The sequence below is a fragment of the Zerene cesonia genome, chromosome 20 (genome assembly GCF_012273895.1).
Source record: "Zerene cesonia ecotype Mississippi chromosome 20, Zerene_cesonia_1.1, whole genome shotgun sequence".
NCBI lineage: Eukaryota > Metazoa > Arthropoda > Insecta > Lepidoptera > Pieridae > Zerene > Zerene cesonia.
The window spans coordinates 4,403,629-4,412,608 of record NC_052121.1 but is presented as its reverse complement, the minus strand read 5'-3'; the positions used below and the strand labels follow the sequence as shown (position 1 = coordinate 4,412,608).

Here is an 8,980-nt window from a genome sequence, read left to right as displayed (position 1 = left end):
TATATTAAAAGGAAGAGTAATACCTTATTAAGTGAATGTAGTAAACGATACGTGTCGCTTGCATAAAGAGGAAGCTAACGGCAATAGAACACGGGTCTAGTAAGTTCTATAATTTACCGTTCAATACTGCAGTCTTCCTTAATATCTTCATTTATATTAAAACTAGCTTTCCGTCCGCGGCTTCGCCCACGAGGATTTCGGTGATATATCGAGATAATCGCGACATAGTAAGGAGTAGCCTATAGTCTTTTCCAAGGTCTAGACTACTTGTCAAAATTGGTTAAATGGTTTAGGTGTGAAAGAATCTTACATGATTTTATGCTTGACGATAATAAACTTCCACACAATCCTTTATTACTTTATACTATTACAACCACTTCTGCGATTTATTTCGAATTAAAAAATATCCTTTGTTCTCTTTCAAGTTCAGTTCTATCTTCATGCCAAATTTCATCAAAATCGGTTCAAGGTTTAGGCGTGAAAGCGTAACAGACAAACAGACGGAGTTACTTTCGCATTTATGATATTAGTAGGGACATTGCCTTGTCTATCAATCTAAGCGTATGTACATAGATTTAAACGTAGAAATTTTTTCAATTTGAATTAATCACATATTTGATTCTCAGGATCTGTCAAATTACCATAGACTGTATATTTCACTAATATGAAGAGCTTTTTTGAACGAAACTATATAAGATCCTACGAGTAATTCGACTTTATTAAATTTTTGTAGGTATATTAAGTTACGTATCACAATATTTGTTTATGCCTAAGATGTGTCTATATTATTAAATATAGGATTTCATGATGTTTATATACATCTATTATAACATACATGGTTTGTCATAACAAAATTTTAATCATATAAGTTTTAATTAACGAAATATTAATAATAATAAAATAACAAAAACTTCGATTGTATCAGTTTTAAGTGCTAAATATAAAGAAAGGTTGGACCTTTATGTTATCAGTTTTAATGTTATTGAATTTGGCTCCAACCTGTTCTTGTAAGTTGTTTAAAATCATCTTATCTCTAACATTAATTGAAGTAACTAACAAGTAATCGGCCTACTTTTGCCAATCATTCGTCATTATTCAATTGTGATATTTTATTGGGGATGTAATCATTTTTAAGTGACTGTTTTTTCAATGCCGCGCCTACGCTTTTGGTATGATTGTAATTTGTAAAGAATTAAATTAGCGAACATTAAGTACACTCATGAGCAGTAAATACCGTTCAGTGTATTAATCAATACGACCAGGTGAACGTCTCTCGAATGATTTTCCTCGTTCATTTCGATGCAGAGAAGTATCTCGAAGAAAATGAAAACATTTTCACGCACGCATAGCTATGCGAGTGGCCGCACTCGGTGCATTATGTTTCTGTGGCTATTAAGTACCATATTGCGCACTTTTGTTACCATTATGAAGAGCAGTAGCTGGTGTTATTTATGTTATAAATATGATTGTTTAAATTTGGAATTTCAATAACATGTATTAAATCTATACTATTAATGTAAGTATGAGGAATTTTTATGTTTTATTCTGTCGCGCTACTCTCAGGAACTGGATCGATTATCGTGAGTACCGAGTATCGATGTACCGTGATCCCTGAGTGCTATAGCCATACATATACCACGGGCAGTCTAGGATGGTCGGCTAGTAGGTAATATATGTATGTAATAATGTACTTACAATTTACATAATTTGTATATGTTCGATATAATGAATTTGTGATGGTTTTGGTTCATGAAGCTACAGAATAGACATCGTTTCGGTTTAGCTGTACAGACAGATCATTTAGTTGTATATTAAGCAAGACGATGAATGAAATGGATGTGAATTGGAAAATAAATTGACGAACAGAGGTCTTCGTTTTAGAATACAAATTTTCAGTTCAACAGTTGTTACGCAAGTATCTTACGAATACGAACTTAATACAATCTTATCAACGAATTATATAAATTAAAGGAAAATAATTACATCATTTACATTTAATAAATTTTAGTAATTATAATTTCGACAAATCGGAATCCATTCGACCAATGCAATTTATATACATTCCGATCGAGCAATTATGGCATTAACAAAAACAATATAAATTACGCACTTAGCTCGCAGTAGAGAAGTAGATATTAATAAGAGTCACTTTCTAAGTAATTTATTTTTTCCTCAGCTATTAAGCGCAAGGGGTAATGGCCAGTGGTGTCGCAAGGCGGTGCTGCAACGCGCTGACGTAACGTGGACTCGATTGGTTATTCCTCACTTATGTGGGGAAATAGATGAATTGTATAATTTTGAATCATAAGTTGATGTGTGCAAATAATGACGACGAAGATAATGGAATATCCACGAACATAATTATTTTTAACAAATAATAAACTGCCATCGAAAATATCAGAACTTGACCAAAAAGTCCCAGATTTAATTACAAGAAATGATAATCAAAATGCTGCATCTGCATCTAATTGAGAGTTCTGACACAACAATGACAAAACATACAATCGAATGAATTACTGGACTGTACGAAAACTTTTGTTTCTATATCTCCACTGCCTAACGGTATGCGTAAATGTTAACATAAAATTTAAAGCTGTACAATTTCTTTCACAATCTTTTAAGCTTTAATAGAGCCATAAACGTAACAAAATTTTATGTCAAATTTTGTCCCACGGAGATATTTTATAAACCGGTGTTGCATTTCGCGCCATAATTGAGGAGATTAGGGAAATGTACGATCTAAATTCATAAAGACATTATGTAAAGTGATATAAAAATGTCTGAAGTGAAATATGGAGTATAATCGAAATTGAGGTTTTTTACTGAACTGCTAGCCATTTTACAGACTTCTTTAATTTTTTATCAGTTTATAACCAAAGCACATACCCATTGAATTTTACGGCAAAATTCATTATTCGGGTTAGTAACATTGTTATTACAATATAAAATATATTGTAACAATTTGTGTTATGGCGGGTAACCGCGTTGAGCGATCATCACCGCCACAGAGGAAGGCCTCTGAAAATGCGTAGCCCGTTTTTAAGAGATAAGGTACTCGTATACACGGAAACGTTTGATGACACCAATAAAATAATAGACGGGGAAGGGTGAGGTATTGAAAACGGGTCTCCGGCTCCCTTACTAGCAGAACAAAGTAAATTAGCATTTACGTGTTCCATTAGGACTTATTCATAGCTAAGCCTCCTCGACTCCTTTTAAAAATATATAATGAAGGATGAAGAGGTACATTACAATAAAGAGCTATAATGACTTTGTCCAGACAACATTATATCCGATCGTTGTTATTCATAACGTTTTCCATTAGATAACAAGCAAGAAGAGAACACAAATAAAAGAACAAAGATGGGTAAAGAGAAACTAAACAATACCTTTACAATGCGTAATATAACAATACTCATATAACATATTATGAGTTATTATATATTGAGGCTTCAAAACAATACATCATTTTAACTTATTACACAGTAACGGATACTGACGTGCCATTTAACCCGCAACTCAACCAAACCATTCTGAACATAAATCTTTTAAATTATTATAATTTTCGAAACTAGTTTATGATTTTTATACAAATACAAATTTGATTGTTTTTTGTAATATACTTATATTTTTAGGTGATAAAATGTATATTTTTCCCACTATTAAGATTCGGGAACACCGTCTTATTTCATAAGGATACAATGATATCTTGATAGATTTCAATTACATTTTCGAAAAGCTATCTTCCTTCCATATTAAAGGAAAGAGTAACAAGTAATGTTTGTAAGTTGTAAGCATTAATATTTATTATTTTTATTATTTTAATTTACATTACATTAAGGATATCATACGTAAAGCAATATTATGATAATGATCTAATACAATAATACGTTCGCAGTGGAGCGTGTTATCTAAATAGGATCTGTCATTGTACAGGACACAGTATAACGCCACGCAGCAATCAAATCGCAAATATTTAAAAGTTAATGCGACCGTGTAATGATTTTTTAGACACAACAAAGAGTAAAATACTAGCAATACATTATCGATATCTAATGACATTAAAAATTATAACATTATTATAACCAAGAATTTGTGCTAGTTTTCATGTGGTTAGTATCTTCATTGTAATTTATATCATCCGGATTTGCTCCGGAATTGAGTAGAGCTAATGGACCCGTAATACGCCTTGATCTAAATTTTTCGACCTATGTTGTTTTTCACCGAATTCCACATCAGCTACTGAATTGATGAAATAAGCATTGTACAAACTTTCGCTCTCAATAATACAACTTTGAAGGTTTTTTCCAATATTTTGATAACGATTTGAAATAATAATATTATTTAAAATGTTATTCTTATTGTAATCCGGATTTCTGAAGGACTATTAAAAATTAATTGCGCCGTGATCGTCGTTATTAAGGAAGTTGAATTGCTGAAAATCCATTTATAAATAAGTCGTGCGTAAAATTCTACGAACGATTCTTGTTCGCAACTTTGAAAGCTTCCTCGAATACATTAAAGGTATGAATTAACCCCTATAACATGAAAGGTACTTGTTTTCTAAGTATAATACTTTTAATTCGCTTGAAAATATAAATCGTCTGTCTATTTGTTATAGCTTTATTTTCTAATACATGTGTAGTTGTACCGAACTATATGTATATCTTCTGAAATGTTTGTGTATAGGTAGGTTTTATTACGTAACATTCAATAAAATTTACAGCAAATTTTATTTCAATTTTATAGTATAAAATCTCATAACATATTTCATAGAAACAGCGAAGCCAATTAGCTGGCCCTCGGGATGTACATCAACAATTCGATTTTATTTAGTTTTTAAAACTAAAACAGTCTACAGCTATTGCGCAGTAAAAACATTTTACAGTGTTGTTAAGCCATAAGATTTCCACGATCGTTCGCAAGGTGCATAAAACATTTTATTTAACCACTTATCACACTATAGTTAATTATTTCCTTATAATCCATTGGGTAGGAAGGGTAGGTAAGAGACAAAGACTTATAGATTTTTGACGAATACGTCAAGCACTGAAAGGCGATATCCTTCAGAGGTCAAAAACAGCGGCAGAACTGCAGGCATGACTCGGAATACTTCCTCATATGAATTGGCTTCCGTCAAAAAATTATTTTCGCGGTAGTTTCCACTGGTTCCGTATTATTGAATTGTCTGTCTTACGTATATAGTTAACCCCCTTATGTACCTACTCATATATTATATAATAAACGTATTGCGAAGTACGGCATTTGTAAAATTTAAAATGCTTGTATTCAATCGCCCCAACATTTATCATGAATTATAAAGTACATATATTTGTTTCTTACACTACAATTATACAATAAAAAAGACAAGACTTGTCAGAAAACGCAGATAGGACGTTAACGCGGCAGGCTTTTCAATCCATACTACACAAATATAAGCCCTTTTGATTTTGATTTTAATTTTATTAGGTATTTGTAATACCATAATACCATCTGTAAAAATTTGAGAAGTAGCATTTACTTTCTTGAAAAATCTTGATTTTTGTTTGAATGAATGGTTAAATGGTTAAAGAAGAGTTAACTATATTTGAAAAAGAGATTGTTTCAGAATGTCTTACTTATAACTAACATAATTTTATCGTAATAACCACCAGGATACTAATATGAAGTTTCGGTGAGCAATTAGCGTGGAATGAATTACATAGAGAATTTAAAAACATTAATTGCCTCATATTAAAATTACAGACACAAATGTCCTTGACAATTAAATAAGCAAGGTTTATACATTCACTTAATCTATTTTATAATAATTTTGTACACGCACACGAAAGCGTAAAATGTTTTTATTTGAATAATGTAAAGTAATTTATTAATGTTTTTTGAATTCAATAGAATGTTTCTAATGTTGGAGTAATTTTTACGGCGATAATTTGTATTACAAATAATACAAATCTTAACAAACCAACTATGAACAGGATGTCTATGTAGGTACCTATTTAGTTTATTTTGAAACGCCCATCAATAATAAAATCGTCGTAAGAAAATTAATTTCACCAAGCCACGATTTCATATCATATTCCAACTAAAGTTTGCGCTGAGAATTCATAAAAACAATTAATCTTAAATTGAGTGAGTACTTCAACGAGTTTCTGCCAAAAACATAATTCGATCAGTTGAACACAACAATTTTCCCTAAGAAAACTTTTTTCAATCAAAATCAATTGGATAATTTTGTTTATGATTTAGGTTTAAAAAAACTACTCAAATTTTGAATTAATTTGTTTTAACAATCAAAAATCGATTTAAACTAGAATTTCTTAATTTAATAACAAAGTTCCTTTAAGTTTTCGGCACCCAAAAGCATAAAATATTGTTAATTGTTAGAATGCAAAGACTTTTCACCTTATGATTTCACATTTAACATAAAAGCCAAAATAACAATGAACAATTCGCGTCACGAAGTTCGTAAATGTGACTGCCTCTAAGTAATGTTGTAAACGTAATTAAATATCTAACAGTAACGCGTAAGTGCCCTATAAAATGTTTCTTAACTGATTACTCTATGTCTGCAATCACTCTCCAATAGAACCTTGATATACTGAGGTCGTTTTCGAAACTGATGGGCTGGTGTCTGTATGCGCCTTAATTCCTAATGACACGGCGTCACAATTATACAAATTAACGTGACATGGCTGCGAATTAGGTGGTATTGTTCCGTGACTAAGCTACAGGCGAAATAAATCAATCCGAATTTGTATGGATCAAAAGGTTTATGGGTGCTTGATCTTTTGAAATACGTTATACGATTGTACTCTCTATATTGTAATCAAACACCGCGTGGTATCTCTGGTTTCGAGTTCTATTTCTTCTAATCTAAAATTTTGTTGATAGAATATTTCTTGAAAAACTGTGTGCAAAATTCTGTTTCAATTTTTTTTATAGTAACCATTCAGATTACGACGGAGCCGGTTGTAATTTTTTACAGCCATATCTCATTCGGGCTCCAACAGCTAGCGGGCTGATAGATAAAAATTTCCAATGCGCATTTATTGTTGTCGTGACCAATTTGGCTAAGAGGTTTCGCCAGCCACAAAAGGATGGTATCGGACACCTGACACGAAATAGCGTCCTCACCGACACCATTGTCCATACACAAAGAATCAATTTACTGTCTGGCTCGATAATGTATTTCTCAAACTTCTACCTGCGCTCCGAGCATTGTTTACTCCCGTGTACGACATTTTTTTGTACTCCTCGCAACTTTTGAGCTGGGACTAATGTACCTTCAAGGGCTGCGATTGCATGTTTGCGGAGCTGTCAGGGATGTATGAATTTAAATATTTATGCCCAAAAACAATAGAAACAAATGTCGATAGACATAGTACAGTGCAGTCAATTTTATGGAATATGTGATTTGTCTATAAATCAGAAATTACTCAATCAAACTCAAATATATCCACAAGAACGCACCATGTAAGTATGTTGAAAAAGAAAAGAATTTAACATCATTTATTAATTAGGGTATTTTCATAAACAGATTTACCTGTATACGATCGTAATTAAAACTAATTATTTTTATGATTCAACGAAGCTAATTATTGAATATAATGTGCTTATGTACGGTGTAGTGACTTCGTTTTAAAAAAATATTTGTATGAAAAGAGGTCTTGTCATATAATTTGTGTAAGACAACTGTTACACACTTTCTCTGTAACTAATAATCACTGGAATAAATCGAGGCTTCACTGTATGTGTACAGCGTGCTTATGTGATGCACATACCTATGTAGAAAACTAATATGATAAAACAGGTATTATTGTTTATTCATTAGGTTCGATTTAGTTAATATCCACTAAATTGTATGATACTTGCTTCTCGTTATATATATGCAGATAGTGTAATTATATACAATTATTTATAGTTTTCATATTCGATGTTAAAATACTCATTCAAATAAATATTTGTATATTTAATATGTATTTATAAATTGCGAAAATGTGTTTGAATAATTTTTCAATTATACCGAAGAAAATCTTGCATTTTTATTCTTTTTTAATATCAAATTTTCAACAAATTTCTGATTGAAATATAAAATATGAATCTTTAACGATCACCATTCACCGTGAAAGTAAGTTTTGCCGGACGTGCAAGAAGTGTTGCAATTAGGTGCCCGCAAAATGAAACTGCACATCGCAATAGAACCCAAATAGTTGCGATAACATAATCAATCATAAAAAAATAATAAATTACCTTGAAAGTGGGCACGATCACGTTATTCACAAAAAATAAATCCTGTTAAATTGAGCACTAGTTCGAACGCACTGTTTCACAATTTTCACCTCAGCACTGAAATCGAATACATATTTTTAACTCGGTTCGGATCGTATGCGCGCGCGCAGAGCGGCAACTTGGAGTCGCGGTTCAGCGCAAAGTGGTCGGTGAGCGCTTGCGGCTGCCCCTCTACTCGGGCCGTAGATAAGGACCACCTCCACAACATCCCGCTAGACCCTAATCCTTTAAAGTCCATGAACTTTTTTCATTGTCAAGCTTGGAATTTCGTCTATCTTTATAGTGTCGATTTAGATTTAAGCGCTGTTGTTAGAACTGTTGAGTGCTGTCTCTGGACAAATAGATATTTCTTTCGTAATAGACAATGTTTTTAAGCTTACAGATTATCTTAGAATTCCTTTTTAATTTCGTGGTTTTTACGTTTTATCTAATGTGTAATGTGTCATATTTCGGAGGTGGCTTACGTATAACAACCAACATTGAACAGATCTTTACGCAATTATACCACTTTTATATAATGGCGTATTTTTATCTCTATAGCAAAATACCTACTTTCATATACATAATATCATGCCTGCCTTTGATAGGGCAACATCCCGTGGAATAAAAACATATTTCTCAATATTGAGTGATGTATTATGGTATGAAACCAATAAGTACTTATAAAAATTGTGTATAGAGCAACGCGTGA

General features: G+C 32.0%; 1 protein-coding gene across 1 annotated transcript in view; it reads right to left on the bottom strand.

Moving 5' to 3' along the window:
• The window catches only part of LOC119835223 (patched domain-containing protein 3), a 26,103-nt gene extending 17,660 nt beyond the window's left edge, over positions 1-8,443 (bottom strand). Inside the window, exon 1 of the mRNA XM_038359927.1 lies at positions 8,251-8,443. The gene's annotated coding sequence lies outside the window, so the exon portion shown is untranslated. The remainder of the gene's footprint in view (positions 1-8,250) is intronic.
• Between the last annotated feature and the right edge of the window lie 537 nt (positions 8,444-8,980).